Below are 21852 nucleotides of genomic sequence, written 5' to 3'. Positions count from 1 at the left end.
ATAATAGTTTGGCAAAATTTTCTATAAAAATGGAATTTTGACAACATTTTCTATAGAAATAAAATTTTGACAAAAATTTCTATAGAAATAAAATTTTGACAAAATTTTCTATAAAAATACAATTTTGACAAAATTTTCAATAAAAATAGAATTTTGACAACATTTTCTATAGAAATAAAATTTTGGCAAAATTTTTTATAGAAATAAAATTTCGACAAAAATTTTTTATAGAAATAAAATTTCGACAAAAATTTCTACAGAAATAAAATTTTGACAAAATTTTCTATAGAAATAAAAGTTTGACAAAATTTTCTATAGAAACAAAATTTTGACAAATTTTTCTATAGAAATAAAATTTTAACAAAATTCTATAGAAATAATATTTTTTATAGAAATAAAATTTTGACAAAATTTTCTGCAAAAATAAAATTTTCACAAAATTCTATAGGAATAAAATTTTTCTATAGGAAAAAAATTGTGACAAACTTTTCTGTAGAAACAAAATTTTGACAAAATAAAGGGTGATTTGTTAAGAGCTTGATAACTTTTTTTTTAAAAAAAACGCATAAAATTTGCAAAATCTCATCGGTTCTTTATTTGAAACGTTAGATTGGTCCATGACATTTACTTTTTGAAGATAATTTCATTTAAATGTTGACCGCGGCTGCGTCTTAGGTGGTCCATTCGGAAAGTCCAATTTTGGGCAACTTTTTCGAGCATTTCGGCCGGAATAGCCCGAATTTCTTCGGAAATGTTGTCTTCCAAAGCTGGAATAGTTGCTGGCTTATTTCTGTAGACTTTAGACTTGACGTAGCCCCACAAAAAATAGTCTAAAGGCGTCAAATCGCATGATCTTGGTGGCCAACTTACCGGTCCATTTCTTGAGATGAATTGTTCTCCGAAGTTTTCCCTCAAAATGGCCATAGAATCGCGAGCTGTGTGGCATGTAGCGCCATCTTGTTGAAACCACATGTCAACCAAGTTCAGTTCTTCCATTTTTGGCAACAAAAAGTTTGTTATCATCGAACGATAGCGATCGCCATTCACCGTAACGTTGCGTCCAACAGCATCTTTGAAAAAATACGGTCCAATGATTCCACCAGCGTACAAACCACACCAAACAGTGCATTTTTCGGGATGCATGGGCAGTTCTTGAACGGCTTCTGGTTGCTCTTTACTCCAAATGCGGCAATTTTGCTTATTTACGTAGCCATTCAACCAGAAATGAGCCTCATCGCTGAACAAAATTTGTCGATAAAAAAGCGGATTTTCTGCCAACTTTTCTAGGGCCCATTCACTGAAAATTCGACGTTGTGGCTCGTTAGTAAGTCTATTCATGATGAAATGTCAAAGCATACTGAGCATCTTTCTCTTTGACACCATGTCTGAAATCCCACGTGATCTGTCAAATACTAATGCATGAAAATCCTAACCTCAAAAGAATCACCCTTTACTATAGAAATAAAATTTTCTACAAAAATAAAATTTTAACAAAAGTCTACAGCAATAAGATTTTGAGAAAATTTTCTATAGAAATTAAATTTTGACAAAATTGTCTATAAAAATAAAATTTTGACAAAATTTTCTATAGAATTAAAATTTTGACAATATTTTCTACAGAAATAAAAATTTGACGACATTTTCTATAGAAATAAAATTTGGACAAAATTTTTTATAGAGATAAAATTTTTACAATTTTTTTTATAGAAATAGAATTTTTACAAAATGTTCTATAGGAATAAAATTTTGACAAAATTTTCTTTAAAAATAAAAATTTGACAAAATTTTCTACGGAAATAAAAATTTGTCGAAATTTTCTATAGAAGTAAAATTGTGACAACATTTTCTAAAGAAATTTTTACAATATTTTCAAAACTTTTTTTTAACTTTTAAATGATTTTAATTTAATTTGGGAAATGGTCCGCTGGTACGACTTTTGCTCCAATTTTGGAAAAATGTTGGTCCAAAATAAAAATTAATTGTGGCTATGCTGCAGTTGAGGTCATATTTCTCCTACAGAACATCCAAAAAATTTGAGCTCAATTGAGACTGATCAACATGTAGCGGTTCAGAAGGGAATGCTGTATTGCCCTGGATGGACAACCACCCCTGTAAGTAAAAACCAGAGAAGGTTTCCTAGGAATTACAAACGATCCTGGCGCCACACAAGTTAAGAATTTTTAAATGACATTTAGAGAATCAACATCCAGTTCCAGGAAGCGAACTTCTATAACAGGTTGCGTTCAGAAGGATTCCCATCTAGAGGTTGTTTGGTTTGGCAAAGGATTCTTTGCTGGGTTTAGAAGTAAGAGTAAGATATTTAGGGTCTAGAGATACCTGGAACTGGTAAAGTACCGATTCCTGGGGACCTTCTCAGGGTGATTTTCATTTAAGGACAACAGTTTTCCGATCAATTAACCAGTTTCAATTGAGCTTAATTCCTTCCTAACGTATGCCGTCATTTCTCCATGTGCTGCAAGCTAGAACCTTCAAGATTTTATTCTTGCAACTAACGTTCTTGTGCGAGCCCCTCCACACCCCTGCTAATATGAAACAGGAGGAGTCAAACTTAATGTCCACAACTTTGTCGTTACTGGATGTGTTGATGGGAGCCACCGTGGTGCAATGGTTAGCATGCTCACCTTGCATACAAAAGGGTGGTGGATTCAATCCCCGTTTCGGCAAAACACCAACAAGTTTTTCCCCGGTGGATTATCTCCTCTCAGTAATGCTGGTGACATTTCTGAGTACTTCAAAGCTTCTCTAAGTGTTTTCATCGCAATTTGGAACGCCGTTAGGACTCTGCTATAAAAAGGAGGTCCTTTGCCATTGAGCTAAACAAAGAATCGGACAGCACTCACTGTGATTGTGATTCGACAGTGGTCGAATTACAATGGACTGAATAGTCAAAGTGAGCCCGACCCTCCGATTTCATAACCTCTGAACGCCGGACGTCTATCAATCAAAAGAAAGCCAAATGGGAAGGCCTCCTAGAATACACAGAACGCCGCTTCAGTGAGCTCCCGTCCCCCTCTCATGTTCATGTTGCCCAGAGTGTGTTCCGGGATATCATCAACGCAGCAGCCGCTCGCTTCATACCCGCTGGTCGAATTGCCCATGTGAGGCCCAACTTCCCAGCCGAAGCGGCGGCACTCGCAGACGAGCGTGATGAACGCCGTCGTGCTAACCCTGCTGATCCTAGAATCAGGGAACTGAAACTAGAGATTAGTAAGATAGTCGACGAGCACAAGCGGAACACTTGGTTAGAGCACCTGAAGCAATGTAACTTAGGCACATGAACTGGTAAATTGTGATCAACAGTGTGAGCCCTCTCGAACCCCACCACAAGGGATGATGGGATCGCAGTCACCTTTGGCGACGTGATGGTGACTGATCCGAAGAGATGCATCAGATTTTTCAACCGACAGTTTGTCGAGCATCCCGAGAGTGATAGAACAAAAGCAGAGCCACCCGTCGCATACGTTGTCTCCGAGCCGATGACACACCACAATTTACCACAGGCGAAGTTACCAATGTCATCAACAGCGCGAAAACATCCAAGGCGCTGGGTCCCGACGGAATTTCAATGCTACTGCTGAAGCATATGGGAATACTAGAAGTTGAGTACCTGACCAGACTCCTCAATTTGTCCTTGGAATCACTCATTATACCCGATGTCTGGAAGATGGGTAGGGTGATTACACTACTGAAGCCAGCTAAAGATACGAGTAAAGGTGAATCGTACAGACCGATATCCCTTCTCTCGCCAGTAGCCAAGACACTTGAGGTACTACTCCTCCCCAGCCTTATGGAGAATTTTCCAGCTGCCCACTATCAACATGGATTCCGTAAGTTACACAGCACGACGACAGCCTTGCATGCCATTTCAGCACACATTAATATGGAACTAAATCAGCCCAAGCCACAGGACGGTCCTCGTGGCGCTTGACCTTGACCATGTCACACTATTTGAGGACATCGAGAACACGTCCCTACCGGCAAGAACCAAGCGTTGGGCTCTGAATTATCTGTGCGGACGCCAGTCGTACGTGGAATTCAAAAACAAGAAGTCAAAACCCCTTAGAGTTAAACAGAGAGTTCCCCAGGGTGGGGTGATATCTCCGGCACTGTTTACGCTCTACCTGTCCTCGGTTCCACGCCCTCCTGACAGCGTCGAGATTGCATCATATGCAATGGCATCCGGGCCCATTGTTGATGACATATGCGATCGATTGAACGTGTACCTCGCTGATCTTACCACTGCAAGAAATTTGAGGATATCTCCCACCAAATCCTCAGCCACACTATTTACTACATGGACGGCGGAAGTACGCAGGCTGTTGAATGTCAGAGTCGACGGCAAAAAAAATACCCCAAGATTCTCGGGGTTACATTCGACCGCTCCTTTAAGTCGTCCGCCCATTCCACTGCAATTTCGCTTGCCGGCAGCACTTGGGGTGCGGACAAAGAAACCTTGGAATGAACCAAGATTTTGCTGCGAAAGTAGTCATTTGCCGAATTTGGGTTTCTCCGATGAGAAATTGTGAACAAATTGAGTTTGTGAACAAGCAAATTGATCGGATCAGCTGAAACTTTACACCTTCGAACTCAAGCACCTCTAAAGGTTATGGTTTGAGCTGCAATAACGGCCGATGGTCACTACCCGCTCGTATTTATAGGCATAAATGCCAAACATTATCGGAAAATATCCTAAAGACAGTAGGCAGACAAACATTTCGGCCACTGATCATGGACAATGTGACTGGACTCGGTACCATCGCACTCAGCATGCGCCAACCAAGAGTAGCTGAAAAAATAGGTTCCTCGCATCACTTTTAGCCCACATTGACCACAAAAATCTCCTAATCTCAACTCGGGTTGAGTGAATTACCCGAATTTATTCTGATTATTGGTTTATAGTTTTGCTGCAAGTAGAGGATGCTGACGAGGAATGTGGTAATTCCAAAACAGTTGTACATCCAACCGTCTTGCAGTCTATAGGGCTTTGCCCAAATAAATTTGACAAGCATACTTTTCCTCTGTTGGTTAAGCTACACTTGTAGTTTAGTCATTGCATGGTTTTAAGCTGAGATCAAAAACAACAGTAATGGTTGAAGAGATTTCTGCTTGGACGATCTTCAGGGAGAAGTTCGCCCCACAAAAGTTAGGACATTCCGGATTCATAGCCCCTTAGATCCGAAATCTGACACCTGTCGTTTATGACTGGCGAAAAGGCGGGCGAATATCCTTGAAGAATTTTCCTCCAGGTGGCGCTGATATCTGAAGAAGGGTTATCTTCCTTAAGGGAAGTCATGCTGGCGTCCGATTAAAGGAAGGTGCCGGGCGAAGGTTGGCAGCAAGATTGTTTCCACAACCCACATGTGCCTATCTCCCACCTTTCAGTATCGGAACGATCTAAATGATTGTACCTCTCACTTATGGATGTTGAAAAGCCGAGGGAGGGGGGAGGTATCCATACCAAGACACGGCGGCACGTCTAAGATTTCTGCTTGGACGATCTTCAGGGAGAAGTTCGCCCCACAAAAGTTAAGACATTCTTGTCCCTCTTTGGGGTTGAAGAAATTCAGGGTCCACAGCCCCTTAGATCCGAAATCTGCAGACATTCGGAATTTCGAAGTAGCTGAGACACATTGGTGGTGTCTGTAGAATCTGCCAGTTAATCTGGAGGACATACTCCTTGACTCATGTGCGTAGGGCAGCTATCCATACCGAGACACGGGGGCACATCTAAGATTTCTGTTTGGACGATCTTCAGGGAGAAGTTCGCCCCACAAAAGTTAAGACATTCTTGTCCCTCTTTGGGGTTGAAGAAATTCAGGGTCCACAGCCCCTTAGATCCGAAATCTGCAGACATTCGGAATTTCGAAGTAGCTGAGACACATTGGTGGTGTCTGTAGAATCTTCCAGTTAATCTGGAGGACATACTCCTTGACTCATGTGCGTAGGGCAGCTATCCATACCGAGACACGGGGGCACATCTAAGATTTCTGTTTGGACGATCTTCAGGGAGAAGTTCGCCCCACAAAAGTTAGGACATTCGGGATTCATAGCCCCTTAGATCCGAAATCTGACACCTCCAAATGATTGCACCTGTCGCTTATGACTAGCGAAAAGGCGGGCGAATATCCTTGAAGAATTTTCCTCCAGTCAGCGCAGATATCTGAAGAATGGTTCCCTTTCTTAAGGGAAGTCATGCTGGCGTCCGGTTAAAGGAAGGTGCCTGGCGAAGGTTGGCAGCAAGATTGTTTCCACCACCCACATGTGCCTATTTTCCACCTTTCAGTATCGGAACAATCTAAATGATTGTACCTCTCACTTATGGGTGTTGAAAAGCCGAGGGAGGGGGGAGGTATCCATACCAAGACACGGCGGCACGTCTAAGATTTCTGCTTGGACGATCTTTAGGGAGAAGTTCGCACCCACAAAAGTTAAGACATTCTTGTCCTTCTTTGGGGTTGAAGAAGTTCGGGCTCCACAGCCCCTTAGATCCGAAATCTGCAAACATTCGGAATTTCGAAGTGGCTGAGACACATTGGTGGTGTCTTCAAAATCTTCGTTGCCAGTTAATCTGGAGGACATATTCCTTGACTCATGTTCGTAGGGGAGGCAGGTATTAATACCGAGACACGAGGGCACATCTAAGATTTCTGCTTGGACGATCTTCAGGGAGAAGTTCGCCCCACAAAAGTTAGGACTTTCGGGATCCACAGCCCCTTAGATCCGAAACCTGACACCTTCAAATGATTGCACCACTCGCTTATGACGGGCAGATATCCTCGAAGAATTTTCCTTCAGCCAGCGGTGATATCTGAAGAGGGGTTGCCTTCCTTAAGGGAAGTCATGCTGGCGTCCGATGAAAGGAAGTTGCCGGGCGAAGGTTGGCAGCAAGATTGTTTCCACTACCCACATGTGCCTGTCTCCCACTTTTCAGTATCGAAACGATCTAAATGATTGTACCTCTAACTTATGTGGTGTTGAAAAGCCGATCAATATCTTTGCCGGACTGGTCATCCGATCATTTGATCTCTGCTGATCTCATCCCTCCTCTCTGTCAACTTAGACAGCAAGGATGGATATCTGATATTCGAACCGCCGGAAAATATCTTTTAAATGGATATCCTTGAAGAATTTTGCTCCAGCCAGCGCTGATATTTGAAGAATAGTTCTCTTCCTTAAGGGAAGCCATGCTGGTGTTCGATTAGATGTAGGTGCCGGACGAAGGTTGGCAGCAAAATTGTTTCCAGCACCCACATGTGCCTGCTACCCACGTTTAAGTATCGGAACCATCTTCTGTATTCAGTATCTCAGTTCCCAGTCCATCTGAGGTAATAGCGTTCGAAAGTTTGGCGGCTTTTATTGTCTGAAGGGGGAAGACATACATACTGGGACACGGTGGCACGTATAGGATTTCTGTTTGCACGATATCCTTCAATAATTTTTCTGCAGCCAGCGCTGATATCTGAAGAATGGTAGGGCATGGCAGGGACATGCTGGTGTTCGGTTTGGGGAAGGTACTGGGCGAAGCTTGGCAGCAAGATCGTTTCCAGCACCCACATGTGCCTGCTTCTCACGCTTGCAACGTTCAGAACTTCAAGGTGGCTAAGACACATTGAGTAGATGATGTCTTAGGTTAGGTTAGGTGGCAGCCCGATGTATCAGGCTCTCTTAGACTATTCAGTCCATTGTGATACCACATTGGTGAACTTCTTTCTTATCACTGAGTGCTGCCCGATTTTATGTTAAACTCATTGACAAGGGACCTCCTTTTTATAGCCGAGTCCGAACGGCGTTCCACATTGCAGTGAAACCACTTAGAGAAGTTTTGAAACCCTCAGAAATGTCACCAGCATTACAGAGGTGGGATAATCCACAGCTGAAAAAACTTTTTGGTGTTCGGTCGAAGCAGGAATGGAATTCACGTCCTTGTGTGTGCCAGACGGGCATGCTAACCATTGCACCACGGTGGCTCCCTAACCTAACCTAACTTAAGGTGGCTAAGACACATTGAGTAGATGATGTCTTCAGCACCTTCCTTGCCAGTCCATCTGAGCTAATAGCCTGAGAGCTTTTGGTGGTTTTTATTATCTGGAGGTCATACTCCTGACTCATGGCCGTAGAGCAGGGAGGCATCCATACTGAGACACGGGGTCACATCTCAGATTTCTGCTTGCACAATTTTCAGGCCGAAATTCCACCTTCAAAAGTTATGACAATGTTTTCTCTCTTTTGGGGTTTGACAGATTCCGGATGGTTGACCACTGCTCCCTAGATCGGAAATCCGAAGGATTGCACCTCTCGCTTATGCTTGGTGAAAAGCCAATACTGCCATACTGCTGATCTCACACCTCCTCTCTGCCAACTTAGACAGAAGGAAGGGATAGGAGGTATTCGATATCTCCGAAATGGATATCTCTGTAGAATCTTCCTCCAGCCAGCGCTGATATCTGTTGCTTGGTTGATAGTAAAAAAATTTTGAAATCCTTACAAAAAATTTCCTCTAGAAATAAAATTTTATTGAAATATCCTAAAGAAAAAAATTTTGCTCATCATTATAGTTTAAAGGATCTTTGAGTTGAAGTTTTTCTCATTTGAAATTTAAATCATGAAATATAAATACTGCTGTATTGTTTTTGTCGACGTTTATTTAGAAAATATTTCATTAGAATAATGCATGTTCCCATGTAGTTTTCTTTTGTCTTTGGAATAAATTGTTTGTAATTAACTTTAAAGGACATATCGTAATTTAAAAAAAAAGGACATCTCACAAAAAAAAAAAAAAACAACAACCAAGAACGTCCCAACGGAGGTGAATATAAACCAAATCACAAGAACAATAAGAACGAAACGAAAAATCAACAAAACTGTCTTCGACCACTTAGGCATTGAATATTTGTAATAGTTCATTGGTCTCTTAGGACGAAGGACTCGCGTCCTTCCTTCCCCGCCCATGGCCTGCTCCCTACACTCAAAGGGAAATGAAAACAGTTTCCGCCTAAAGAATGGCTTCCGAGGAAACGGTAATAGTCAAAATGAAACAAAGCTTGAAATAAAAGAAAACATGAACCACAAATCCAACAAGGCGAGTGTATGATGAGCGGAATCTATGACCAGAATGAAAAAGAAGAAGAAGAACGAATGAATATGAAATTTGCATCGCACAACCTATCATGGACAAATTGAAATTTGACCATGCAAAACCGGTAACTAAACGATGCCGTTGTGGACGAGAAAATATGTTCGGATGTCGCAAAGAAAACTGCTGGCCAAAGAGAATGGGATGCGGGTTTGGCGTTTACCCGCCAACCCAGAGAACAAATGAAATCACTCACTGCCCTGCCCCTACTCTCAAAAACTAAAGAAAGGAAAGGCAACAAACCAACGAAGGACATCCGTGTTGGAATAGTAAAGAGTTAAAATTCGCATAAAAAGGATGAAAGAAATCAAGACAAAATGCTTGGAGAAAATTAACAAAAAACGCCAACAACACTGAAATAATATGTAAAGAAAACACATCACAGGATAACGAAAAAAAACAAAACTCCAGGAAGTGGACAACGCTTTCACATAAATGCCAAGGAAGAAAAATTTATACTCATTTGCCTCTCATTGATTCATTCCAACCACGAGAAATCTTTGCTTTGACAAACCACTGGTGTCCAATGAAAACCACATCAATGCTGCAACGATAATGGCATGGTTTAGTCCTAGGTTAGCCACTAAATTTCGCAGGATTCTTATGATTTTTGTTTCATTTTTGTTTTTTTTTTTTCTTACTCCTTCCTCTAACATTGTTAACAAATCACCGGAAATTAAAAGAAAATATTAGTGTAAAAAGCCACGTAGGGAACAAAAAAAAAAAACAAAACTTAATTTAAGATGAGTTATGCAACATTTGAAAGAGTTCAAATGTAACTAAAGCCATAAGGGTGTCGCAATTGAAATAGAAATTTCCTATAAAAATGAAATTTTGAGAAAATTCCCTATAGAAATACAATTTTTACAAAATTTCCTACAGAAACTAAATTTTAACAAAATTTGCTATAGAAATGAAATTTTGACAAAATTTCCTACAGAAATGAAATAATGACAAAATTTGGTAAAATTTCCTACAAAAATGAAATTATGACAAAATTTCCTATAGAAATGAAATTTAAAAAAAAATCCTATAGAAATGAAATTTTGACAAAATTTCCTAACTTTCCTAAATTTGTCAAAATTTAATTTCTATAGGAAATTTTGCAAAATGTCATTCCTTTAGGAAATTTTGTCAAAATGTAATTTCTATAGGAAATTTTGTCAAAATTTCCTAAAGGAATGAAATTTTGCAAAATTTCCTATAAAAATTAAATTTTGAGAAAATTTCCTATAGAAATGAAATTGTGACAAAATATCCTATAGAAATGAAATTTTGACAAAATTTCCTATAGAAATAAAATTTTGACAAAATTTCCTAAAGGAATGAAATTTTGACAAAATTTCCCATAGAAATGAAATTTTTACAAAATTTCCTATAGAAATGAAATTTTGACAAAATTTCCTATAAAAAGGAAATTTTGACAAAATTTCTTATAGAAAAGAAATGTTGACAAAATTTCCTATAGAAATGAAATTTTGACAAAATTTCCTATAGAAATGAAATTTTGACAAAATTTCCTATAGAAATGAAATTTTGACAAAATTTCCTATAGAAATGAAATTTTGACAAAATTTCCTATAGAAATAAAATTTTGACAAAATTTCCTAAAGGAATGACATTTTGACAAAATTTCCTAAAGTAATGATATTTTGACAAAATTTCCTAAATGAATGAAATTTTGACAAAATTTCCTAAAGGAATGAAATTTTGACAAAATTTCCTAAAGGAATGAAATTTTGACAAAATTTCCTATAGAAATAAAATTTTGACAAAATTTCCTATAGAAATGAAATTTTGACAAAATTTCCTATAGAAATTAAATTTTGACAAAATTTCCTAGAGGAATGACATTTTAACAAAATTTCCTATAGAAATGAAATTTACCAAAATTTCCTATCGAAATGAAATTTTGTCAAAATTTCCTATAGAAATGAAAACTTGACAAAATTTCCTATAGAAATGAAATTTTTACAAAATTTCCTAAAGGATTTATATATTGACAAAATTTAATTTCCTATAGAAATGAAATTCTGACAAAATTTCTTATAGAAAAGAAATTTTGACAAAATTTCTCATAGAAAAGAAATTTTGACAAAATTTCCTATAGGCCTAAAATTTTGACAATATTTCCTATAGGAATGAAGTTTTGACAAAATTTCCTATAGAAATTAAATTTTACAAAATATCTGATAAAATTGAAATTTTGACAAGATTTCCTATTGAAATGAAATTTTGACAAAATTTCCTATAGAAATGAAATTTTGACAAAATTTCCTATAGAAAAGAAATTTTGACAAAATTTCCTATAGAAATGAAATTTTGAAAAAATTTCCTATAGAAATGATATTTTGACAAAATTTCCTATAGAAATGAAATTTTGAAAAAAATTCCTATAGAAATGAAATTTAAAAAAAAAATCCTATAGAAATGAAATTTTGACAAAATTTCCTATAGAAATGAAATTTTGACAAAATTTCTTATAGAAATGAAATTTTGACGAAATTTCTTATAGAAAAGAAATTTTGATAAAATTTCCTATAGGAATAAAATTTTGACAATATTTCCTATAGGAATGCAGTTTTGACAAAATTTCCTAAAGGAATGAAATTTTGACAAAATTGCCTATAGAAATTAAATTTTTCAAAATATCTTATAGAAATGAAATTTTGACAAAATTTCCTATAGAAATGAAATTTTGACAAAATTTCCTATAGAAATGAAATTTTGACAAGATTTCCTATAGAAATGAAATTTTGACAAAATTTCCTATAGAAATGAAATTTTGACAAAATTTCCTATAGAAATGAAATTTTGAAAAAATTTCCTATAGAAATTAAATTTTGACAAAAATTTCCTATAGAAATTAAAATTTTACAAAATATCTTATAAAAATGAAATTTTGACAAAATTTCCTATAGAAATGATATTTTGACAAAATTTCCTATAGAAATGAAATTTTGAAAAAATTTCCTATAAAAATGAAATTTAAAAAAAAAAAAATCCTATAGAAATGAAATTTTGACAAAATTTCCTATAGAAATGAAATTTTGACAAAATTTCCTATAGAAATGAAATTTTGACGAAATTTCTTATAGAAAAGAAATTTTGATAAAATTTCCTATAGGAATAAAATTTTGACAATATTTCCTATAGGAATGCAGTTTTGACAAAATTTCCTAAAGGAATGAAATTTTGACAAATTGCCTATAGAAATTAAATTTTTCAAAATATCTTATAAAAATGAAATTTTGACAAAATTTCCTATAGAAATGAAATTTTGACAAAATTTCCTATAGAAATGAAATTTTGACAAGATTTCCTATAGAAATGAAATTTTGACAAAATTTCCTATAGAAATGAAATTTTGACAAAATTTCCTATAGAAATGAAGTTAAAAAAAAAATCCTATAGAAATGAAATTTTGACAAAAAATCCTATAGAAATGAAATTTTGACAAAATTTCCTATAGAAATGAAATTTTGACGAAATTTCTTATAGGAAAGAAATTTTGATAAAATTTCCTATAGGAATAAAATTTTGACAATATTTCCTATAGGAATTCAGTTTTGACAAAATTTCCTAAAGTAATGAAATTTTGACAAAATTGCCTATAGAAATTAAAATTTTACAAAATATCTTATAAAAATGAAATTTTTACAAAATTCTCTAGAGAAATAAAATTTTGATAAAAACTCTAATACAAATGAAATTTTGACAAAATTTTTATAGACACAAAATTTTGATAAAATTTCCTATAGAAATGAAATTTATAGAAAATTTTCTACATAAATAAAATTTTGACAAAATTTACCAAATTTATTATATATGAATTATTGGCATAATTTCCTATAGAAATGAAATTTTACCAAAATTTCCTATAGGAATGAAATTTTTACAAAATTTCGTATAGAAATGAAATTTTTACAAAATTTCCTAAAGGATTTATATATTGACAAAATTTAATTTCTTATAGAAAAAAAATTTTGACAAAACTTCTTATAGAAAAGAAATTTTGACAAAATTTCCCATAGAAATTAAATTTTGACAAAATTTCCTATCGAAATGAAATTTTGACAAAATTTCCTATAGGAATGAAATTTTGACAAAATTTCCTATAGAAATGAAATTTTGACAAAATTTCCTATAGAAATAAAATTTTGACAAAATTTCCTATAAAAAGGAAATTTTGACAAAATTTCCTATAGGAAAAAAATTCCGTAGGAAATTTCCTATAAAAAGGAAATTTTGACAAAATTTCCTACAGGAATACAATTTTGACAAAATTTCCTATAGAAATGAAATTTTTACAAAATTTCTTATGGAAATGAAATTTTGACAAAATTTCCTATAAAAATGAAATTTTGACAAAATTTCCTATAGGAATAAAATTTTGACAAAATTTCCTATAGAAATGAAATTTTGACAAAATTTCTTATAGAAAAGAAATTTTGACAAAATTTCCCATAGAAATGAAGTTTTGCCAAAATTTCTTATAAAAATGAAATTTTGACAAAATTTTCTATAGAAATGAAATTTTGACAAAATTGCCTATAGATTTGAAATTTTGACAAAATTTCCTATAGAAATTAAATTTTGACAAAATTTCCTAAAGAAATGAAATTTTGACAAAATTTCCTATAGAAATGACATTTTGACAAAATTTCCTATAGAAATGAAATTTTGACAAAATTTTGTATAGAAATGAAATTTGATAAAATTTTCTACACAGAAAAAATTTTCACGAAAATTTTTCCAATTAAAATCTTAATTGAGTTTTAAAAAATATTCAATTAAAAATTTAATTGATTCAACAAATTTTTTAATTGAAATAAAAATCAATCACACAAATTAATAATATCAATTAAATATTTAATTGGATCAATTAATTTTTTAGTTGACTGTCAATTAATTTTTTAATTGATACTATCATTTCTGTGATTGAAGACATTTCAATTAAAAAATTAATTGGATCAATTAATTTCGTGATTGAATCAGAAAAATTTTTTTTGTGTGTATAGAAATGAAAATTTGACAAAATTTCCTGTAGAAATGAAAACTTGACAAAATTGTCTATAGAAATGAAATGTTGACAAAATTTCCTAAAGGAATGAAATTATGACAAAATTTCTTATAGATATTAAATTTTGTCAAAATTTTCTATAGAAATGAAATTTTGACAAAATTTTCTATAGAAATGAAATTTTGACAAAATTTCCTATAGAAATGAAATTTTGACAAAATTTCCTATAGAAATGAAATTTTGACAAAATTTCCTATAGAAATGAAATTTTGACAAAATTTCCTATGGAAATGAAATTTTGACAAAATTTCCTATAGAAATGAAATCTTGACAAAATTTCCTATAGAAGTGAAATTTTGACAAAATTTTCTATAGAAATGAAATTTTGACAAAATTTCCTATAGAAATGAAATTTTGACAAAATTTCCTATAGAAATAAAATTTTGACAAAATTTCCTAAAGGAATGAAATTTTGACAAAATTTCCTATAGAAATGAAATTTTTACAAAATTTCCTATAGAAATGAAATTTTTACAAAATTTCCTATAGAAATGAAATTTTGACAAAATTTCCTATATAAAGGAAATTTTGACAAAATTTCCTATAGAAATGAAATTTTGACAAAATTTCCTAAAGGAATGAAATTTTGACAAAATTTCCTAAAGGAATGAAATTTTGACAAAATTTCCTATAGAAATAAAATTTTGACAAAATTTCCTATAGAAATGAAGTTTTGACAAAATTTCCTATAGAAATGAAATTTTGACAAAATTTCCTATAGAAATGAAATTTTGACAAAATTTCCTATAGAAATAAAATTTTGACAAAATTTCCTAAAGGAATGACATTTTGACAAAATTTCTTAAAGTAATGATATTTTGACAAAATTTCCTAAAGGAATGAAATTTTGACAAAATTTCCTAAAGGAATGAAATTTTGACAAAATTTCCTAAAGGAATGAAATTTTGACAAAATTTCCTAAAGGAATGAAATTTTGACAAAATTTCCTATAGAAATAAAATTTTGACAAAATTTTCTATAGAAATTAAATTTTGACAAAATTTCCTATAGAAATTAAATTTTGACAAAATTTCCTAGAGGAATGACATTTTAACAAAATTTCCTATAGAAATGAAATTTACCAAAATTTCCTATCGAAATGAAATTTTGTCAAAATTACCTAAAGGATTTATATATTGACAAAATTTAATTTCCTATAGAAATGAAATTTTGACAAAATTTTCTATAGAAATGAAATTTTGACAAAATTTCCTATAGAAATGAAATTTTGACAAAATTTCCTATAGAAATGAAATTTTGACAAAATTTCCTATAGAAATGAAATCTTGACAAAATTTCCTATAGAAATGAAATTGTGACAAAATTTCCTATAGAAATGAAATCTTGACAAAATTTCCTATAGAAATGAAATTTTGACAAAATTTCCTATAGAAATGAAATTTTGACAAAATTTCCTATAGAAATGAAATTTTGACAAAATTTCCTATAGAAATGAAATTTTGACAAAATTTCCTATAGAAATGAAATTTTGACAAAATTTCCTATAGAAATGAAATTTTGACAAAATTTCCTATAGAAATGAAATTTTGACAAAATTTCCTATAGAAATGAAATTTTGACAAAATTTCCTATAGAAATGAAATCTTGACACAATTTCCTATAGAAATGAAATTTTGACAAAATTTTCTATAGAAATGAAATTTGATAAAATTTTCTATAGAAATGAAAATTTGACAAAATTTCCTATAGAAATGAAAACTTGACAAAATTTTCTATAGAAATGAAATTTTGACAAAATTGTCTATAGAAAAAAAAATTCTATAAAAATTTCCTATAGAAATGAAAATTTGACAAAATTTTATATAGAAGTGAAATTTTGACAAAATTTTCTATAGAAATGAAATTGTGAGAATATGTGCTATAAAAGTGAAATTTTAACAAAATTTTCCATTGAAATGAAATATTTAAAAATTCAATTTCCTATAGAATTGAAATTTAGACAAAATTTCCTTTAGAAATGAAAATTGGACAAATGTTCTAAAGAAATAAAATGTTGACAAATATATTCTCTTTCCCCATCGCATGGTGGATATAGTATCTCACGTACAAGGATTGCGAAACTACCTCTATTTACCACGCTTTTTTTTCAATCAGCATAAAAAACCAATTTATGTGTCCAGCAGACCAGGTAAAATGCTTTTAAATTCGACTGCACTTAGACGTGAAATGACTTGCATCACTAACAAATCTGTCAACTAAATGGCTAATGAGTTCAAATGAAGTCTGAATTCTAGAAAAGCCCTTTAAAAACACAAATGGAGTTAATACAAACAAAAACGAAAAATAAAATGCTAACATAACATTCAAATAATATAATATGAATGAATATCCTCAGTTTTTGACGACTACGCTGAAATGGACAAAAACCTTTGTCCTTTGCCCTCAATGTCCAGGACATTTTAGAGTTAGGTATGTATGAGTGACTGAGTTCAAAAACGTTTGCCTGTCTCTAATATCAAAAATTCGAATAAACTTTTTTTGATTTTGTTTTCAATTTTCATAACTTCAATCAAAATAAAAATTTCCTAATTTAGTTACACTTACTCTCGTGAAAAAGGAATAGAAGAAAACCCTCATAAAAGGCATTCAAATGCTGTCACAAGAATTACCAAAAATAAAAATAGAGAGAAAAAATAAAAAAATTTAAAAAATGATGACAAAATATGAAGACATTTGATTAAAAAACTATTCAATCAAATTGAAAGGATATGAAGGGATGTGGTGGAAACTGTCAAGGATTTTGATGGTTTGCAAAGATTTTACTCCTTTGTTTGACCATAGAAAGCGCACATTTTTCTTTTTTTTTATTAAATTGGAAAGGTAGTGCACGTACATGATTTATATGTGCATTTTACTTGATATGTTATTTTGAAATATAATTGAAATGGACGGTCATTGCATATATCTAAACTATCATTTATGTACATTAGGGTGGGTTAGTATATGCAGCCACATGTTCCGACAGATCGAATTTAAAATTTTAAACAAAATGGAAGACATACAAAAATTTTCTTAGAAAACATCTGTATCATATTAATGATACAGGGTGGCTGACATGCAATGCAATAATGTAAAACACTATATTTTTGTTCATTTTTTTAAGTTTTGTTGTTCCAAAGAAAAATATCGGAAAAACCATCCCGGTTTGCACGAAAGTGAATCTGCGGTACATTTTGGTTGTTCACAAACTTCTGAGTTAAGAATGGTTTCTATTCGAAAAAATACTACATTCGTTAACAGGCCACCTTCGTGCAAGCGAAACAACCCCTTAGCTCTTTCCAATCCAAATTTTCTGATGCATCGGTGCGCTATTGAACTTTTTAGAACTTCACTGGCTTTTAACAAAATTCTTCATAGAAATAAAATTTTGAGAACATTTTCCTTAGAAACGAAATTTTGAGAAAATTTTCTATAGAAGTAAAATTTTGACAAAATATTCTATAGCAATAAAATTTTGACAAAATTTTCTATAGAAATAAAATTTTTGCCAAAATTTTCTACAGAAATAAAATTTTGACAAAATTTTCTATAGAAATAACATTTTGACAAAATTTTCTATAGAAATAAAATTTTGACGAAATTTTCTATAGAATTAAAATTTTGACAAAATTTTCTATAGAAATAATAATTTAACCAAAATTTCCTATAGAAAAAACAAGTAAGTAAAGTCTAAAGTCAGGCGGGGCCGACTATATTATACCCTTCACCACTACGTAGACCAAAAATTTGTGTTACAATTTCAACTCCTTCAAATTTGTTGGGAGTTATTATGAAGGCTTTTATTAGAAATGTTTATATAATTTATATACAATATGGAGACAATTTTTTGTACTTCTATAAAATCTCTAGAATTAAAATTTAAATCGGCTGACACCCTGGGATGAAACACAATGTTAGTTACAAAATATGGGAAATATAAAGCTAGAGCAATTTTAATGCAATTGTACGAAATAATAATTACGATTTATCGAGCGAGAAATACGTATTTGAGATAAAGGAAAATTTAAGTAATATTTAAAATGTTTGCTACAGTGGCGCTTTTACAAGGATATTGGTTAAATCTCGGCATTATATGTGGTCAATTGTGGGTTGTGATATATTATTCGGCCTAGTTTATTTAAAACTCGACCGTTTTGTGGAAAGTGTGGTATTACAGTGTGAAATATGACTACGAAATCTGAAGCAATTAGATCAAAAAGCATATTCAATATATTCTCTGTGGAAACTATCGAGTCAACTGAAGGAAACTCCCATGGAAAATGGGTCTAAAATATTCTACTCAACTCTGGCGTATATATACAAAATTTGAAGCAAATCAGGCTTCAACTCTGGCTTTTGTGCAAATTGGACGAAATATATATATGGGAGCTATATCTAAATCTGAACCGAGTTCAAACAAATTTGGCACAGTAACCATATTATTAAACGCATTCCTTTTGCAAAATTTGAAGCAAATCAGGGTAAAATTCTGGCTTTTGAAGCCATATAAGTGCAAATCGGACGAAAGATATATATGGGAGCTATATCTAAATCTGAACCGATTTCAACCAAATTTGGCAGAGTTAACCATATTATTAAACGTACACTTTGTGCAAATTTTGAATCAAATCATGGCAAAATTCTGGCTTTTGAAGCCATATAAGTGCAAATCGGACGAAAGATATATATGGGAGCTATATCTAAATCTGAACCGATTAAGCTGATGTTTTGCAGGTTTTACGTGACCGACAAAACATCCAGATCTACAAAATTTGAAGAAGATCGGTTCATAAATACGTGAATTATGATCAAATCGGTGATAAATATATATGGCAGCTATATCTAAATCTGAACCGATTTTTTCCAAAATCAATAGCGATTGTCTTTGACCCGAAGAAAGACCCCATGCCAAAATTGAGGACGATCGGACTTAAATAGCGAGCTGTACTTTGTGCACAAAATTACATATACAGACAGACGGACGGACAGACAGACAGACAGACAGACGGACATTGCTAAATCGATTCAGAATTTAATTCTAAGCCGATCGGTATACTAAAAGATGGGTCTATGACTATTATTTCTTGGCATTACATACAAATGCACAAACTTATTATACCCTGTACCACAGTAGTGGTGAAGGGTATAATAATTTAGACAAAATTTTCTATAGCAATAACATTTTGACTAAATTTTCTATAGAAATAAAATCTGCACAAAATTTTCTATAGAAATAAAATGTTAACAAAATTTTCTATGGTGATAAAATTTTGACAAAATTTTCTATAGAAATAAAATTTTGACAAAAAATTTTCTATAGAAATAAAATTTTGACAAAATTCTCTATAAAAATAAAATTTTAACAAAATTTTCTTTAGCAATAAAATTTTGACAAAATTTTCTATAGAAATAAAATTTTGAGAAAATTTTCTGTAGAAATAAAATTTTCACAAAATTTCCCTTAGAAATGAAATTTTGACAAAATTTTCTTTAGAAATGAAATTTTGAGAAAATTTTCTATAGAAGTAAAATGTTGACAAAATTTTCTATAGAAATAACATATTGAAAAAATTTTCTATAGCAATAAAATTTTGACAAAATTCTCTATAGAAATAACATTTTTACAAGATTTTCTATAGAAATAAAATTTTGACAAAATTTTCTATAGAAATAAAATTTTTGGCAAAATTTTCAATAGAAATAAAATTTTGACAAAATTTTCTATAGAAATAAAATTTTGACAAAATTTTCCTTACAAATGAAATTTTGACAAAATTTTATTTAGAAATGAAATTTTGACCAAATTTTCCTTAGAAGTAAAATTCTGAAAAAATTTTGTATAGAAATAATAATTTAACCAAAATTTCCTATAGAAAAAATAATTTAGACAAAATTTTCTATAGCAATAAAATTTTGCCAAATTTTCTATAGAAATAAAGTTTTTACTAAATTTTTTATAGAAATAAAATTTTGACAAAAAATTTTCTATAGGAATAAAATTTGGACAAAATTCTCTATAGAAATAACATTTTGACAAAATTTTCTTTTGAAATAAAATTTTGACAAAATTTTCTATAGAAATACAATTTTGAGAAAATTTTCTATAGCAATAAAATTTTTACAAAATTTCCTTAGAAATGAAATTTTGACAAAATTTTCTGTAGCAATAAAATTTTGACAAATTTTTTTATAGAAATACAATTTTGACAAAATTTTCTATACAAATAAACTTTTTGGCAAAATTTTCTATAGATATAAAATTTTGAAAAAATTTTCTATAGAAATAAAATTTTGACAAAATTTTCTATAGAAATAAAATTTTTGGCAAAAATTTTCTATAGGAATAAAATGTGGACAAAAATTTTTATAGACAAAATTTTCTATAGGAATAAAATTTGGACAAAATTTTTTATAGACAAAATTTTCTATAGAAATAAAATTTTGACAAAATTTTCTATAGAAATAAAATTTTTGGCAAAATTTTCTATAGAAATAAAATTTTGGCAAATTTTTCTATAGAAATAAAATTTTGAGAAAATTTTCTATGGAAATAAAATGTTGACAAAATTTTCCTTAGAAATGAAATTTTGACCAAATTTTCCTTAGAAGTAAAATTTTGACAAAATTTTCTATAGAAATAATAATTTAGACAAAATTTTCTATAGCAATAAAAGTTTGCCAAATTTTCTATAGAAATAAAGTTTTTACAAAATTTGCTATAGAAATAATAATTTAACCAAAATTTCCTATAGAAATAACATTTTCACAAAATTTTCTAAAGAAATAACATTTTCACAAAATTTTATATAAAAATAAAATTTTCACAAAATTTTATGGATATTAGAAATAAAATTTGGACAACATTTTCAATAGAAATACAATTTTGACAAAATTTTCTATAGATATAACATTTTCACAAAATTTTCTATAGAAATAGCATTTTGACAAAATTTTCTAAAGAAATAAAATTTTGACAAAATTTTCTACAAAAGTAAAATTTTTCAAAATTTTCTACAGAAATAAAATTTTGCAAACCTAAAATTTTTTGTTTGGTAATTATCTTTGGCTCGAGTGGCAACCACGGTTGCAATACATATCAGCCACCCTGTACGATGGAAATTCCCTACCAAGTTCCCAACTCAAAATGTTCGTCCCCATCCACGGAAAAATATCCCCAATACAGGAAAAAATCAATTTTTTCTTTGAAATCGTATTTGTTATTGCACACGCTAAATCGACATCTGTTGGTAGATTTAGTTAATTATTAACACGCCACAATCCCAGACAAAAACCAATTCATGTAACTGGGATATATACAATTCAACTATCAGGTTACAGATGGCGTTGGTGTTGCTTTGCCATATGGTAACTATTTTATCATGCAAAAAATCGCTAACTAATAAAACAATTACATTATTTTTTAGTCCATTGTTATTTCGGACACCATCCACATCAGGATGGTGACCAAAAAGTCGACACCTTCCAAATGTGGACAATTTACAGGTGATCCGGGTTGTCTACTTCTGATAGGTTTCACTGTAACATAAATGTCCATTTGGTATGACCTCCATATAGACCGATTTCCCTTCTTGAGGGTATATATTTATATGTCGCC

The sequence above is a fragment of the Haematobia irritans genome, chromosome 4 (genome assembly GCF_050003625.1).
Source record: "Haematobia irritans isolate KBUSLIRL chromosome 4, ASM5000362v1, whole genome shotgun sequence".
NCBI classification, from domain to species: domain Eukaryota; kingdom Metazoa; phylum Arthropoda; class Insecta; order Diptera; family Muscidae; genus Haematobia; species Haematobia irritans.
The sequence above is the reverse complement of the archived record's forward strand: the minus strand, read 5'-3'. Positions refer to the sequence as shown.